General features: G+C 39.4%; 1 protein-coding gene across 4 annotated transcripts in view; it reads left to right on the top strand.

The window, feature by feature from the left end:
* Positions 1–3145: 3145 nt before the first annotated feature.
* LOC146481564 (prolactin-releasing peptide receptor-like) overlaps positions 3146–16613 on the top strand; it is a 36421-nt gene continuing 22953 nt past the window's right edge. For 3 of the 4 annotated variants that reach the window (XR_014864446.1, XR_014864442.1, XM_085108333.1), the window contains exon 1: positions 3146–3251. The gene's annotated coding sequence lies outside the window, so the exon portion shown is untranslated. The remainder of the gene's footprint in view (positions 3252–16613) is intronic. The other variant, XR_014864443.1, reaches the window with a different exon arrangement.

The following is a 16613-nucleotide window of genomic DNA, read 5'->3' as shown; positions in this document are numbered from 1 at the left end:
AGGATATCACGCCCAAGTTGTGTATTAAAAAATTACGTTCGTTCTTCTTGGGATTATGCTTATGCTTATGTCACAGTTTTCACTAATGAGAACGGGGGTGACATAAGCACAAGCACAAGGCAGTCAACTGACCGTTTCGCCGGTCCGCCATCTTCATAGTGAAGGAGCTGGTATCGAGAGCTCTGTCAAAAAATTGTTTTTTGCGCACGCTCGTCTGTTCTTATACTTATGAAGCTAGTGTTCTCACTTGCTTATCTTTGTGCTTATGCTTATGCTTATGCTTGCGTCCTAGTGAAAACCAGCCTTTAGTCATATCAAGTTATTATAAACTAAATTCGATTTTGAGACGACCGTCATTATAAAGCTGTAATATCGTCTCAAAATCGAATGTAGTTTTTTTTTTTATCGCGATACAAACATTTTGTTGGAGAGAGTAAACGGATAAAGTACAAATCGTACGCTGATTAAAAAATACATTCTTACTTCAGTCAAACTGTAGCCATGGTAATATCCGTACGCGATTTTTTTTCTTGAGGCGGGTTATTTGAATTTTTGGCTTTAATTTTTATGTCAAAACAAAGAAAATGCAAAAATTTACAGTCCATGAAGTACCTACCATTGATGAAATAGACGAGCTAGTGGGTTTAAACATTTAACCAGCAAATTTTATTGACAATTTGTTACCGCCGCGAGATAAAGAACAACATGAAAAGAGTAATGAATAAACCTCACAACCAGAAGCAAGAATAAAAAAAGCAACCTTACTAGTACCCCAAAACGAAAAAAGAGCATTATTATCCTAGTTAAGATGCCGCGGAGATTTAAAGATTTGAAATAAACCAAGCGGCGAAGAATACTATGAGAATCATTAGTCGTGCTGTTCGGCGCTTGCGCTAGCTACGACAAGAAGACCAAATTAATTGACAGACCTGAGCCATGAAAGGCAACGCAGCAGAGCTCTGTAAACACTTTCAAGTTTTTCTAGAAATAAGAGACAACATTAAAGGAACTTTAGGCGTAGAAGATGAGCCAGCAACGTAGACAGCCTACAGAAAAGGCTTGAGAAGGTATTTTCTGGAGAGGCGCGAAGATGAAACTTTCGACATTTATTGGAAAAGTTTGAGCAAAGCGAAAGCATCGCAAAGGTTTTAAAAAAGGAAGTAGTCCAAATAAATTAGATCCTTTTACTTTGAAAATGCCAGAATTTATTGGAATTTAAGCCCATTATTATTTACCGTACCCGTTTTCACACTACAAGAAAAAGTGTTTTAGTAAACTTTTTTCATCGAATTTATAATCACTCTTTTTCGCTTACCTTCAAGAGAAAAGTTGTATCCGCTGTATATGGTAATGTTCACCACAAAACAAATATTATTAGTGTTCCTTAAACAATGTCAGAAGCTTTGTAAACTCAAACGAAAAAGAAATAAACAACACCATCCAACGTCGCATTTTCATTCACAGACGTACAATTTCGATCTGTACGCGCCGAACTCCGATTTAAGTGCCGTGCTGCCATGCTTACGTGACAGTTTTTGAGCCAATCAGAAACCGTCATTTTGAGACGAAATTATCGCAAAATAACGTCGCCTCAGCGCAATAAGAAGATCCTCCAGGATCGCGATAATACAATAAATCATTTTCTCTTAGTAATAACGAGAATTCAGTCAGTGCCAGTACACAAAAGGCGTCTAGATAGCTGTTATTCAAATTTTCTCCTTTTTAGGAAGCAAGGACGAGGAGAACATTATTTTACAATGCAAATAAACAGCTTTTATGATTTTATGTTTGGTCGAAAAGTATGTTCTAAATTAATTGTGAATCACCAACACCGTAGCATTTGCTTTCTGCATTATTCATATCTTTGCGTTTTTTTTTTTTTTTTTTGAATTTCGTGCTTTCCTCTTTTTCGAATTTTCACCCATTACGCTTTCGTTAATGGAATTTTCTTTACTTAATGAGTTCTATCAATTAAGTCCAATAACTGGTTCAATAATTAATTAAAGGGTAGGTATCATGGGGTTTTTGTCTTTTATCTTTTGTTGAAAATGATAAAATAAAATAAGACCTACAATCAGCTGCCAAATAATTCTAGAATGAATAAATCAACTCAATTTTTGAAAGGAACAACTCGTGATCTGTTTTAGCGCCTTCTGGAAAACAAAATGCGAGAACTTGAAAAAAAATGGGCTAATATTTTTCAAGTTTCAATCTACTCTGTCTCTGGCCAGAGGTACTAATCGATAGTTTTATTCAAATGGGGTGATAATTTGTAACAAACTTGACCATTATTTTGTTTTTGCTGGTGACAGACATTCATTTTTGGGTTTAATTTTAAAATGACAGCAAATTTGCGTGGTGTATCCGGTGGCTAGTTCTATGTTGATTATGCACATATATACGTATGTGCATAATCAACATAGAACTAGCCACCGGATACACCATACTTCTCCTTTAATTAATTATTGGACAAGTTATTGGACTGAATTGATAGAACTCATAAAAAAAAAATTCCATTAACGAAAGCGTAATGGGTCAAAATTCGATGAAGAGGAAAGCACGAACTTCAAAGAAAAAAAGCGCAAAGATATGAATTATGCAGAAAGCAAATGCTTCGGTGTCGGTGATTCACAATTAATTTGGAACACACTTTTCGACCAGGGCTAAATAAATGCCTATTATCCAAGCAACAAGCGATTTGTGGTCCCAGTAGGACTCTATGCATGTGATCTCGGTGAAGAATCGTTATCGTTAAATGAATTTTCACTATTCATTGCCATATACTACATCATATATGCCAAATAAGTCAAAATACATTGACATGTGAAATAAACAGATAATATGGTTAAAATGCAACCACAGTCCACAGGAAAAAAATACCGGCAAAAACCACTGAGAAAGATTTTCAGTAGGTTTCTGCCTCTCTTTATAGTTAGTGGGGAATTTGATACTGAGCAAGTAAACAACAACAAAATTTAAGGCGGTATGATTCCCTTTGTGGCTTATATTTGACTTCGTACGCGACGGTCGACGCCATTCGGTTGTATTAATTATTTCAAAATTTTAATGATATTGACAAAACAAGGTACATGGAGGAAATGTTTACTGTACGGTCACACCTGCTGTGATATTTACTGCACAAAAGTTAAGAACTGCGAACCGAGAGAAAAAGTGTCATCTCACACTTCCTCGGCCTCTTGGGACAAACTATTATTGAATCAGAGGTACAAAGGAAAGGATTCGAGGCTTGGGTAAGAAATGTTAGGGCAAAGTTACAGATACTGATAACAGATATATATGAGTTAATACGAATTTCTCGGTTGCCTTTTATGATAATGATAACTGAACATAACAGTTGGAAGCACAATGAGGCGGGAGGCGAACCAGTGTTCTATTTTCAAAGGGTTTTTGAGGATTTGACCAGGGGTCTACCATGAAACGAATCCATGAACTAGTCAGAGACGGGGCTTGAACCGATTGCTAGTGCCTCCGTTTATCCTTTTACTTCTTAGGTAGCGTTGGACGTTCTCTCAATTTAGAGGCTTTGAGCTGATGTTAGACTGCAAATGTCGCGATTCAAATCAAGTTCACATCATTGATCACACATATGAGCTTCATATAATGCTCAAAAAGTAAAGCCAACTCGAATTTCCTTAATTTAAAAGTTCGAAGCAAAGGTTGAAAGGCTTCAGTTACGAACCGTCTCATTGTGCGGGATCCAGCAATCATCTCGGCGGTAAGCGTCCGGGCAGAATTTGGGCAGAATAGGTACATATTGGGTAGTTGTAGTTGCGGATAGCTATGATGAATGAAACCACATTTAACAATTACAATTGAAAAAAGTAAAAAGAAGAAAGACATAAAATACAAATTTTCAATACAAGTTATTAATTTAAACAAATAAACCTGATGTTCGAAGGACACAATTTACACTGGCAGTTGTGAATGTGATTAGGGTAGGTGTCACAAATGCTTCAAAAATGTCACATCTATAGATTCTTCACGTTTTTATACATTAGTGTATAACGGACGACTTTACACCGAGATGCTAAGTAAGCGTAAGGAAAGGTCAAGTCAAGTAATATTCTTGTTACTTACTTTGCCAATCGGATCAAGGCAAGCGCTGAAATCATTATGACAAAGTAACATGAATAACTTAACCACCCAATGAAAATTCGCCAAACCGGCCTTACTTCGCATATTATTAACGTCTACAGCTAATGACAGGATTCAAGGGAGAATTAGGGCCTCTTCATATGATCCCGGTTGACCGGGCTAGCCCGCTTACCGAGATCTCGCCTCATTCCTATTTCTTTTGTAAAAAATTCGATGTGTTCATATGAGAAGGCGGGCCAGCCCGGTTACCGAGATCTCGGTTTCAGCGACCGAGATCTCGGGAGTCCGGGACGAAAATTTTCTCATATGAACACGGTATCCCGGTTACCGGGATGAAGTCTATAACTAAACATTCGCGTCTTAGAACGGATATATTTGATTATTACGGCTCATTTCTGAGATGTTCTAGTTCAAAATAATTCCTTTTCGTAGTAGAGATAAAGATATAATACTTTTGAGGTTTGTAGAACCGATAAAAATGATAAATTCTTGCCGGGCTTGTTCGGTAAATGTCACGCTCGATTGACCGCGTCACCACTTTTCATCTCGGTAACCGGGATGAAATTTCCCATATGAACGGACTGCAAAATTCATCCCGCTTACCGAGCCATCCCGGTAACCGGGATCATATGAAGAGGCCCTTAGACAACGTAAACAAAGTCATTCTATTTGATCTTAGCGTTGCTCCCTTCATTCCTGTTGCACTCTAAAAAGTCTTGCGAGCAGTGAATCAACACCATTGACGCTTTGCTTACGCATATTAGTGGTAAAACTTTGGAAACTAAACCATTTTAACATAAATTAGGAATTTTTAATACAAGCATAGAATACAAAGAAAACCCCGAATAGCTGCAGGTGATAAATTTCTTCTTGATGTGGCATGGAGCAAAATTTATTTCTCTTGAGCAAAATTGAATCCCCCTCCCCCCTCTTTTTTTTTTTTTTTTTTCTTTTTAACTTTTACTCTAGTAACCTGAGACCAAGTTTTCGTATTGGCAGTGTTAGAACAAAATGCTTACGATTATCAAAAATGTTTTAAACATTTCGTTGCAGTTGTGTAGTGCATCGACGGCAAAGAAAAGTATCGATCTCGAATCGAAATTTGGCGGTTGTAATAAAACGAGAGCTTGATTCTTTCTTCCAGCTTTGAGAGAAGAGAAATAAAGCATATGCCTCTTTATCGTCTTCTTGGCAAAAAATCGTCACAAAACCTCCAGCTCTCTCCGAACCTAAATATTAATGAAAGACGATTTATCGCAATTCGAAGAATTGCAAAGAATTACTTTTTTTAACAGCTCTTCCTTGCAGACATTAATCATTTCTTAAGTCAAGTATCCGCAGTATAAGCTTGACACACGTTTCTTTTGCTTAATAATACTTAGGAGCTCTCTAAGGATAAGTTGAGGGGACTAGTGTTAAAAGTCGCCCATTGCCTTTCAGGTGTTAGGTTTGTATTTTTATTTCCTCGTCTTTAACATTTTTATTTACAAATATATTTCTGTCGTTGTATGAAAATCGTGGACGGTGTGTTGGAGTTCGCGTTGCAGTGAGAACTATGTAAAATGTGAGTTTTGTAACTTTTGTTGCGGTGAAAAAAAGTGACAGAGATTGGATTTTGCTGTTTATGACGTGAACTCTTCTTCGCGTTTCTACCGGTTTCCTATAGTGTTTGGTATTAAAGTTCATAAAAAAACATATTCAAGTTCGAATTCATTGAAAGAGTATAAGAAAGAGCAGAGGATACCCAAGCATAATAGTTGCTGAATATGCATATCAGTTACTTTGGAAAAATATACGAGTTTGTATGGAGCATGAAAAAAATTCAGGCTTGAACGGGATTCGAACCCATGACTTCTGCGATGCTGGTGCAGTGCTCTATATCAACTAAGCTATCAAGCCAACTGGGAGCTGGTCATATTGTGAGTTCGTAATATACCCGTGAAGGATGAATAAAAAGCTATAAATATATGAAACATATATTTTGAACTGCGGATGAAAGATCAAATAGAAGAATGATCCTCGCAGTTAGTACACAACTTAAGCAGTTGCGAAAAGAAAGCCTGAAAAAAATTCAGAACCAATGACCTCTGCGATGCCGGTGCAGCGATCTACCAACTGAGCTATCAAGCAAACTGGGAGCTGGTCATATTGAGAGTTCGTAATATAACCGGGAAGGATGTATAAATAACTGTAAATACATGAAACATATATTTTAAACTGCGAATGAAAGATCAAATAGAAGAAAGATCATCGCAGTTAGTACGCAACCTAAGCAGTTGCGAAAAGAAGGCCTGAAAAAAATTCAGGCTTCAACGGGATTCGAACCCATGACCTCAGCGATGCTGGTGCAGTGCTCTACCAACTGAGCTGCATCGCAGAGGTCATGGGTTCGAACCCGTTCAAGCCGGAATTTTTTTCAGGCTTTCTTTTCTTTTCTGTACTAACTGCGAGGATCTTTCTTCTATTTGATCTTTCATCCGCAGTTCAAAATATATGTTTTATATATTTACAATTGTACTTAAGTAAATAAAACATGACATGGTGTTGTTGGCTATCGTTACACTAGGTTAAAACGCGTTTTTGCGGAGTTTTGAGCCAATCGAAGTCTGTGTTTTACACGTATTCATATTCATTGAAAGGTTGGAGGGAATTTGACTCAACTAAATGCAAGAGCGAGTTTCAAACATACGGCCCCTTGTTTGCAAACTGCCTCGAATGTTACAAACTGCATGTTTAAACTCTTGTTGAATTTTTTTAATAGTTTTAATTATGGGCAAGTCTTTTGAAAAGATACCCCAAAAGATACCCCAAAATAAAGGAGAAAGGTTATCTTCCGAGGCAATCTTAAATATTTTTTTTTTCACTGGCGGGAATTGAACCCTAAATTAGAATTTCAATATTTCCTGTATAAAATGCACGTTGAATTACTTGCATCCGATATTTTTAGCTTCTTTATTCTTGATGCTATTCTCATCAAGGTCGATGCCAAGACTGATCTCTTTCGCGTTTTTTAAAGAAATACCATCAGATAACTTCCCAACAATTAAATTGCTAAAACATCTCAAATATGAAAATAACAATCTCATATCATGTCTGAAATTCTCTCCTGGCTACTTCCTCATAATCGTATGATCCCTACCCATTATTTTAACCAATTCAATTCAATTCAATTCAATTTATTTGCCATTAACAAAAAAATACAACATAAATACATTATAGACGACACACAATATTCTTACTATTACAATATTCATACTTGACTATTTACAATATTAAATGTGTTAAAGGCTAGGAAGCCTATATAGAAGCCGGGGGCTTATTAACTATAGGCTTCCTAGAACTATTGGATAAACCATAGAAGTTAAGGGTACTGATTGAAATTTCCAATTAAATTTTTTTTTTTTTTAAAGAAGAAAAAAAAAAATAAAAGGAAAGGAAGAAAAAAAAAGAAAAGGTAAAGAAAAGGTGTGTAGCTCAACAAAGAGCATTCTCTAAAATCCTAGAGAGAGTAATGTACACTATTGTCTTTTAATGTTTCTTAATAATCATAACATTCTCTCTGACAATCAGTATGGTTTTCGCAAGCATCACTCCACCGCTTATGCTCTTGCTTGTTTATATGACAAAATCTCTTCCGCCATTGACAATAAGGAATGCACAGTTGGTATTTTTATAGACTTGTCCAAGGCCTTTGACACCGTTGATCATAACATTTTGATTTCAAACTTAGAGCATTATGGTGTTCGTGGCACTCCACTTAGATGGTTCGAAAGCTATCTAAGCAATAGACAACAATATGTGGAATTTAATGGCGTTAGGTCGGAGTCTTGCGAAATTAAGTGCGGGGTGCCTCAGGGTTCTATACTAGGTCCCCTACTTTTCCTACTCTATATAAATGATCTGTGTAACGTGTCGAAGGTCGTGGACTTTATTCTTTTTGCAGATGATACAAACATATTTTTCTCCCACAAAGATTTTAACTTGCTTCCTGGAATCTTGAATTCTGAATTGCTTAAATTAACTCATTGGTGTCGAGCAAACAAACTGTCCATTAACTTTAAAAAATCAAATTTTATGGTTTTTAGACCACCCCAAAGGAGGCAAACACTTGATATATCTATTCAAATTGACAACAATGCAATTAAACGTGTAAAAGAAACAGTATTTTTAGGTGTTATCCTCGATGAGCATTTGTCATGGAAGCCTCACATTCTTAGTGTTTCTAGAAAAATATCAAAATCAATAAGTATTATTTATAAGTCTAGTTTTTGCCTCCCCAAAACCTCCTTACGTTCCTTGTACTATAGTCTAGTTTACCCTTACTTAATTTATTGTGTTTCTGTGTGGGGATCGACGTATCAGTCTAATTTAAATCGGATTATTGTTCTGCAAAAGAACATAATTAGAATAATATCAAAAGTTTCTTTTGATGCTCATACCGGTGTTCTTTTTAAAGAACAGGAGATTTTAAAATTCTCTGACATTTATTTATACCAAATAGGTAAATTTATGTATCTTTTTAAAAGAAGCTTACTTCCAAATTATTTTCGTGATATGTTTACTCTTGCAAGTCAAATACATTCTTATAAAACAAGAAATTCCAACCTTTTCTATATACCTTATTGTCGAACTAATCTTCGAAAATTCTCAATTCGGTTTCAAGGTCCTTCGTTTTTCAACTCGCTAAGTCGTGAAATTCAAAACAGTGAAACTATCAGTTTGTTTGGCAAAAGACTTAAAATTGGTTAGCCACTTTGTAGTTAGGCTATAAATGTGGACAACCTAATCAAAATTTTCTTGAAAATAACAACAAAAAAATATATAAATAAATAAGTAACGATTAAAAAAGGCGTTCGTATTTTTTTCTGAAACTTATTAGTAGGCGAAGAGGAAGTTGCTGTTCTTTAAAAGCATATCAATGATAAATTTTAAGTTAACAAATGAATGTCCTTGGGCGTCAGTGCTTTAAGTACTAACAAGAGCGCAGAAAGAAGCGAACGGAATATTCTGCTTTGACGAAATTTAAATAAATCTCAATTGAAGCTGAGTCAAAGAATTCATTGCAAGGTACGAGAGGGTTAGATATAAGCGATAAGTTTATGGATTTCAGTACTTGAAATTTATGCTTTAATTATCTTTGGTCAAAATCAGTTTGTTAATTAATTGTGAATTACCGACACCGAAGCATTCGCTTTCTACATTATTCATGTCTTTATGCTTTTTTGAAGTTCGTGCTTTCCTCTTCATCAAATGTTCACCGACTGCACTTTCGTAAATGGATTTTTATTATTTTATTTAATGAGTTCTATCAATTCAGTCCATAAGTAAGACGTTTTGATCTGATTCCATGTCTGCTGAGATTTATTCGGTTTTATGTCAATTATGCATATACAGCTGGCTTACTTCCTTATAGCTTCTGGCCTGAATAACATGTTTTGGTGACACGCCAAGTGCATTCCTATGGCACTAGAAGTTCGGAGCTTTTTTATTGACCACATTACTGGACTAATATAAGAAAGTTCTCCATCAGTTTCCAAGGTCCTAATTTTTTTTAACTCTCTTTAAGTCTTGAAATTCGAAATGCAACAAGTACCGCTTTCTTTTGTAGTAAGCTGAAAGTATTCCTCTTATCATAAATATTCATTTATATATTTATTTATTTACCTCTGCTTTTCACTTTCATTTTTAGCTTTTTAAGCCTAACTATGATTAATATGACTATGTAATATATTTTAAGATTTACTGTAGCTCTGCCATTGATTTTGGTCCCAATTACTTTGTTCCAATTACTTAACTGAGGGAACCCATTCCTTATAAGCCCGGTGGCTTCCCTTGGGCTTCCTCGCCAATGAAGGGGCCAATGAGCTCTGGGACTTTCGAGGTGAGATAGCAAGGACTACATCTCCCACTTTGAGATCCGATCCGATTTCCCTCCTTTTCTAAGGCGCGTTCAGTACCACGAGCCACTCGCTAGTAACAATTTCTTCCAAAAGCAAGAAATCAATTCTTGAACCCTCGTCCTCTCCTTCCAGTTGAAAACAATTTCATTCGCCTCAACAGTTTCTGGTGCAGATAGACTGTTTTGTTTGCCTAATGGCGCATCCAATAAAGCCAAGCTTTTGATTGTAATCCTTGATTTATTGTATCGATGGTATGGCATTGTGACCGAGTTTTCTGGATGATATCATCCAGAAAACTCGGTCACAATGCCATACCATCGACCCGTGAACTCGTCACGTGTTTGCATACATAATCTATAAAACAACATCTATAAATCAACACATATCGTGACATCTTCCCTTCAATAAAAAAAAACAAATATAATCACATTGAACATTAACTGTCTTTAGAAAGTGTCATTTTAACCCTATGGTTAGTCCATGATATAGTCATTGAATCTAGCGGGTCTTACAGGCACCCGCCCGCTGCGGGTTCTGTAAGCCATGTCTGGGCATGTTGCTGAGGTTGCTGTGGTTCCGCTCTCTGACAGTGGCCCGCTCTCCCCCTGTTGGCCATCTGGTAAAACGCCTTTCTCCGCATCTATTGCATTAGTGGCTTCTTCAGTTACCTCCGGGACTGGCGACTCTGCAGGCGGTTCGATGTCCTCAATATGTTCGTACTTTCGCAGGTGCCTTCGGTTTCTGATGTACACCTTCCCATCCGCTTGTACTTCATAGGACCGGGGACACACTTCCTTTACTACCTGTCCGTCAGCCCAGTCTTTTTTTCCAAGGGTAAATGGCTGAAGTTTCACCCTGTCTCCTTTATGCAGCTGTTCTAGGGTCTTGGCTCCCCTGTTGTAATAGTGTTGCTGCTTGGCTTGTTTCTTTAGAATGGTGTCTATGGTATTTTGAACCACGTGAGGCTTCAGTAGGCTTGTGGAGACTGGAGGAAGGGTCTTTGTACTCCTACTCGTCATTCTTTGGGCTGAGCTCGTGTTGTATCCTTCCTGAGGCGTATGTCGGACGTTCAAGAGGGTCAAATAGAAATCATTTCCGCTCACTCCTGCCATTCGCAGGGTTTTCTTGGCTTGCTTTACTGCTGATTTGGCCTTGCCGTTGGACTGAGGGTGATGCGGACTAGTGCACGTATGCGTGAACCCGTATGCTTGAGCGAAGACACGAAACTCTTCAGCAGTGAACTGTGACCCGTTATCAGAGATTACTTAATTTTGGTATCCTGTATCTTGCAAAGTGGCCTTTCAGCTTCTTTATCACTGTTTCAGAAGTCGTGTTGTACAGGCGTTCTACCTCAAAGAAATCAGAGAAATAGTCTACTGTCACGAGGTAGTCTTTGTTCTCGAACTGAAAAAGGTCTGTGGCGACCTTTGCCCAAGGGAGATCAGGTACTTCGTTGTTTAGGAGGGGCTCCTTCTGTTGACGAGGGGCATAGGTCAGGCAAGTGTCACACCTGGAGATGTAGTCCTTCACCTCATTGTTCATATTGGGCCAGTAAATGCTTTCTCGTGCTCTTCTTAGAGTAGACTCTATTCCTTGATTTGCTGCGTGTAGATCCTGGATTGTTTTCTTTCTGAGTGTGTTTGGGATAACCACCCTATCTCCGCGGAGTATGAGACCTTCTTGCACTACTAACTCGTCTCGAAATTGGAAATAGCGAGTTACTACCGCGGGCAAGTTGCTCTTGCTCTCAGGCCATCCGCGTTGAATAGCCGCCTTCACAGCCTGGAGGACTTCGTCTTTGCTTGTCTCATCCTTTAGTCTCGCCATCTTGTCTTCCGATGCTACCATCTGGTTGATGTCCTCTACATCCTTGGCATTTCTTCGATCTCTTCCTCATAGTCTGACCTGACCAATTGTACTTCATCTCCGCTGAAGTGTCCGCTGAGTGTATCCGCCAGGTACATTTCAGATCCCTTCTTGTAATGTATGTCAAGATCGTAACGTTGAAGACGCATGAACATCTTTTGGAGACGTCTGGGAGCCGTGGCCAGGGACTTTCCGAATATTATCTCCAAAGGCTTGTGGTCTGAGTCCACAACAACTTTCCTTCCGTACGTGTATTGGTGGAAACGCTCTACACCAAAGACGATGGCCAATAGTTCCTTTTCGATCTGAGCGTAGTTCGTTTCCGTAGATGTAAGCTCTCGGCTTGCATACGCAATTTTTTTTTTCTGTCTTGCAACAACGAAGCACCCAGGTCCTTCTCACTTGCATCGCATTGGAGTACCAGTAGCTTGCTTGGTTCATAGTATTTGAGTAGCGGCAGGCTTGACACAAGTTCCTTGATGTCGTCAAATGCCTGGTCGTGAATGTCCGACCAGTAGAAATCATGTTCCTTTCTGGTTAACTCTCGCAACGGTGCTGAGACGTCTGATAGTTTCGGAAGGAACTTTGCTAAGTAATTGGTCATCTCCAGGATCCGTCTGACGCCTTGCACATCAGTTGGCTTGGTCAGATTGGTGATTGCCTCAACTTTGGAGGGGTCCGCCTTTACTCCATGGGCAGTGAGTAGATGACCAATGTACGGCATGGACGTTTGCTTGAGGGCAATCTTTGTTTCGTTTAACTTGATTCCACGCTCGCGACACCGGGTAAGCAAGGCCTCTAGCTTGGTGTCGTGGTCTTTTACTGCATCGACAACCGACTCCCCGTTTCCAATGATAAGGAGGTCGTCTGCTACGGTCTTGACTCCGCCAAGTCCCTCATGGCTTGGTCTAGGTGGCGCTGGAAAATTTCTCCTGGGGGAGAAATCCCGAAAGGCATTCTGGTCCACTTGTAGCGACCAAAGGGAGTATTGAAGGTGGTCAGAATAGACGAGTCTTGGTCCAGCTTCACCTGCCAGTAACTGTTCTTACAGTCCAGTTTAGTAAACACTTTTGCATTTGCTAGGTCTGGAAGGACTTCTTCAATCGTCGGGATTGGGTAATGGCATCGCTTTAAAGCCTTGTTCAGTGGCTGTGGGTCAAGGCAGAGTCTTATCTTGCCGTTGCTCTCAATTACTCCTTGTTGCTCGAGCTCTGCTAGATGGTCTTTCAGGGGAACTTTGAGAGCTTCAGGTATCCTTCTAGGCGGGATCTGGACTGGTGTAATCATCTCATCTACATGTACTTCTAGGTGTAGGGGTTCACCAAGTTCTCCTAGTCCTTGAAATACTTCAGCATACTTGGTCCGTACTTCTTCCTCTGATAAGCCAATCTCACTCGGAGTCTGCACTACATGGACCTCATTCGCCCCAGGCAGCATATTTTCATGATTAACTTGGATTAGATTCATCTGTTGAGCCGCTCTGCTTCCAAGGAGATTGATGTTCGCATCTTTATCTTCAACTACAACAAAGTCCACCTTATACTTCTGGCTATTTTGTGGGTTTGTTAGCTGTACGCGGCATTTTCCGGCTGGCTTTAGCGGTGAAGAATTGTACATCTTTAGTACTTGGTTCGTTGCTGTGACGTTATTTTCATACTTAGTGCCACGCAGTTCACCAGACCGGATCACGTTACAGGTCGCCCCAGTGTCCACCTGGAAGATCGTCTCAGAGCTGCCCTTGATTTTCATTGTCGCGTGAATTTTCGACTTCAATTGCTTGCTCTGAACAACCAGGACTTCCTCTGCGGGTTCTGGGGATAGGTCCAGTGTCATGATTGTCATCTGATAGCTGTTGAGATTGCGTGTACGATGTTCGCTGACGCGTATCTTTGGCTGGAATTTCTCTGTAAACAGACTTGGAAGAAATAATTCCGACGGCCACGTTTCTGGCATGTTTGTCCATACGCTGGGATATCTCCTCGTCTGTGACTTCCCCCACAATAACGACAAGAGCGGATTGTTTCTCTTTCTCTTCGTGACCTTTTCATTATTCGTTCTCTTGGTCTTCAGTGCATTAATTTCTTCGTCTGTTCCAGATGTCGCTGCTTCGTTCTTGAGCTCTATAAGACGCACACTGGTCGTTTCGCCGCTTCTTCCGATGTCTACAGCGCGTGAAAGGCTAAGCTTCTTTTCTTGCAACAATTTCTTTCGAATCGACTCGTCCCTTACTCCTAAGACCAGCCGATCCCTGATTAGCGAATCTTGTAGACAACTGCAGAAATTGCATGTCTAAGCGAGCTTTCGCAATACCGTCACATATTGATCGATACTTTCGTTTTCTTCTTGATTTCTTCGATTAAAGATGAACCTCTCATAGGTTTCGTTTGTTTCCCCGATGCAGAACTCTTCAAATTTTCCGACTACCTTGTTAAGTACTTGACGGTCGGTTTCGGGTGGAATTTCACTCCGTCGAATATTTCCATTGCATCTTCTCCTATTACAGAGAGAAACATTGCCGTCTTGAATTTTTCATCGAAACGCTCAAGTCTTGCAATCGAGTAGTTGTCCCAGGTTGAGACGGTTTTAAACCGGATGGCAGAATTGGCATTAAGTACTGCAGCCATGTTGTTGTATTCTCCAGGCGCTTGAATCAATATTTCCGGAACCCGCGGTTATTCCGTGCTGCTACTTGCTCCAGGGTCCGTACTAGTCATTTCGCTTACTGTGTAGAGCCCACTTCTGACGCCATGTTTTGTTTGCCGAATGGCGCATCCAATAAAGCCAAGCTTTTGATTGTAATCCTTGATTTATTGTATCATCCAGAAAACTCGGTCACAATGCCATACCATCGACCTGTGAACTTGTCACATGTTTGCATACATAATCTATAAAACAACATCTCCAATTACGGCAAATCAACACATATCGTGACATAGACTTTCTGCCTGTCCCTGTAGGAAGTGGTTAGAAGGCAATGGAGTTGCATCTTGTGAGTCAGCGCACTGATGCGTAAGTTGACAGAGTTCATTAGGGTTTCGACTCCCACCAATTCTGAAATAATTCTTCGTCACTGACGTCCCTGTTACTAAGGCTCGCCCGACAGGCATTCTTGGCTCCTTTTTTCCCTTTATTCCGAAGTGGGTCGCCAAAAGTTGATTAAAAGACCATTTCATTCCTTTTCTCACTGTCTGGTCCTGGATCGTGTTCGTATACAGTTAAACTTCCGAGCTCCCTGAAATTTTTTCGTCGGTCACTAACGGTCTGTGGAGCCACCGCGACTTGCGATTCGGACGAAGCACTTAGAGAAATTGCCGGTGTTTAGGTCATACGCCAGCTCGAAATGCAACGCCCGACATGTTCAACAGGCGGACAGGTACAACCTTGCGTTGCTCTCTTCGTTTTCCACGACCTTGGACGATGATAAACGGACCTCATTAATCAATTGTAACTTGAGCGAATTCTCGAAGAGGAAATCGCAGACGCACTCAGGGCAGCAGCAGATCCATGATCTGTTGACCAACCTCTGCCTTACGTCTTCAACATTCGTTGCATTCATTTTCCCATTGTCGGATTTTCTCCCGCGTTGTTGCAATTGGTATCTAGTACAGTCAACTCCCTTTATTGCGGACACTCTCGGGACCGCGAGTTAGCGTCCTTAATAGCGAGAGTTCGTAATAGCGGGAATTTGTTCCAGTCAAACGTCTGTAATTTAGTTTTGCCGGGGACTTAGCTGCTGTCCCTATTATCGGGGTTTCCGTAATACCGAGGTGTCCGCAAGGCGAGGGTTAACTGTATTTGGTAGACAGGTTTGCAAGCTAGGGTTCGTTATGTTCACGTGATGTGATGTCCAGTTTTATGATTATGTAAGTCTCTAGCATTAAAAAAATATATTTCCAAATTATTCCATATAACTTCCGACTTTAACCTAAATCTGAGATCTTAGTGGCGATCTTGAATGACGTTGTAGAAGATATCCCCAAGTTGTCTATTAAACACGGAGCTAGAGATTCCAACAATCCCCGACTCATTTTTCGTACCACCGTGCGGGTAAAAGTGCCCTTAAATGTCCGAGTGTTAAACACGAATACGGAAATTATTTTATTTTAAAATGAACTTTAGTCTGAAGATTGCCATAAGCCATCAACCTGTGAAGAGTGTGCAGCGGTGTTTGCCTGAAGTCAGATGAAACAAACAAACAAACAAACGACACTAGCTACAGTCCGAAAGGCAATTATCTTTGATTAGTTGTTATCGTCAAGTATTTTATAATCCGGTGACTATTTCATAATTTTCTGTCTGTACTGGAGATCAATTTCATTTTCGATTCTAGATAATCCAATTGAAATATAAAGGAAAACAATTAAAGTTGCAACGCGGCCAGCTTCTGATTCAATTTAAAAAACTTTCGCAGGGGTGCCGATTCTGGTTATTCTGTATCAATGAAGAAATATCGAACTCTCAGGGCTTTTAATCATACGTGTCTCAAACTTTTGTCAACAACATTTATAATTGAATTTCTATTTAAAAAATATGGCCACTCAAAAACTCATCGCACTCAAAGTAGATACGTAGGCTTCAAAGTTGCCTTCAGTACCAGCAGGGCTTTGAAGAAATTTTCAATAATCTAAAACGAAATACGAAACAAAATAAATCACTATTGGGCTATTGCTTGGTTATAATATTTCCTGTCTTTTGTTCAATTTCGTTTTCTCTTTTTCCAATTTATCACAA

This window comes from Pavona decussata, unplaced genomic scaffold, assembly GCF_977016875.1.
Source record: "Pavona decussata unplaced genomic scaffold, jaPavDecu1.1 SCAFFOLD_49, whole genome shotgun sequence".
Classification (NCBI taxonomy): domain Eukaryota; kingdom Metazoa; phylum Cnidaria; class Anthozoa; order Scleractinia; family Agariciidae; genus Pavona; species Pavona decussata.
Note: the sequence above shows the minus strand (reverse complement) of the source record. Positions and strands in the feature narration are given on the sequence as shown.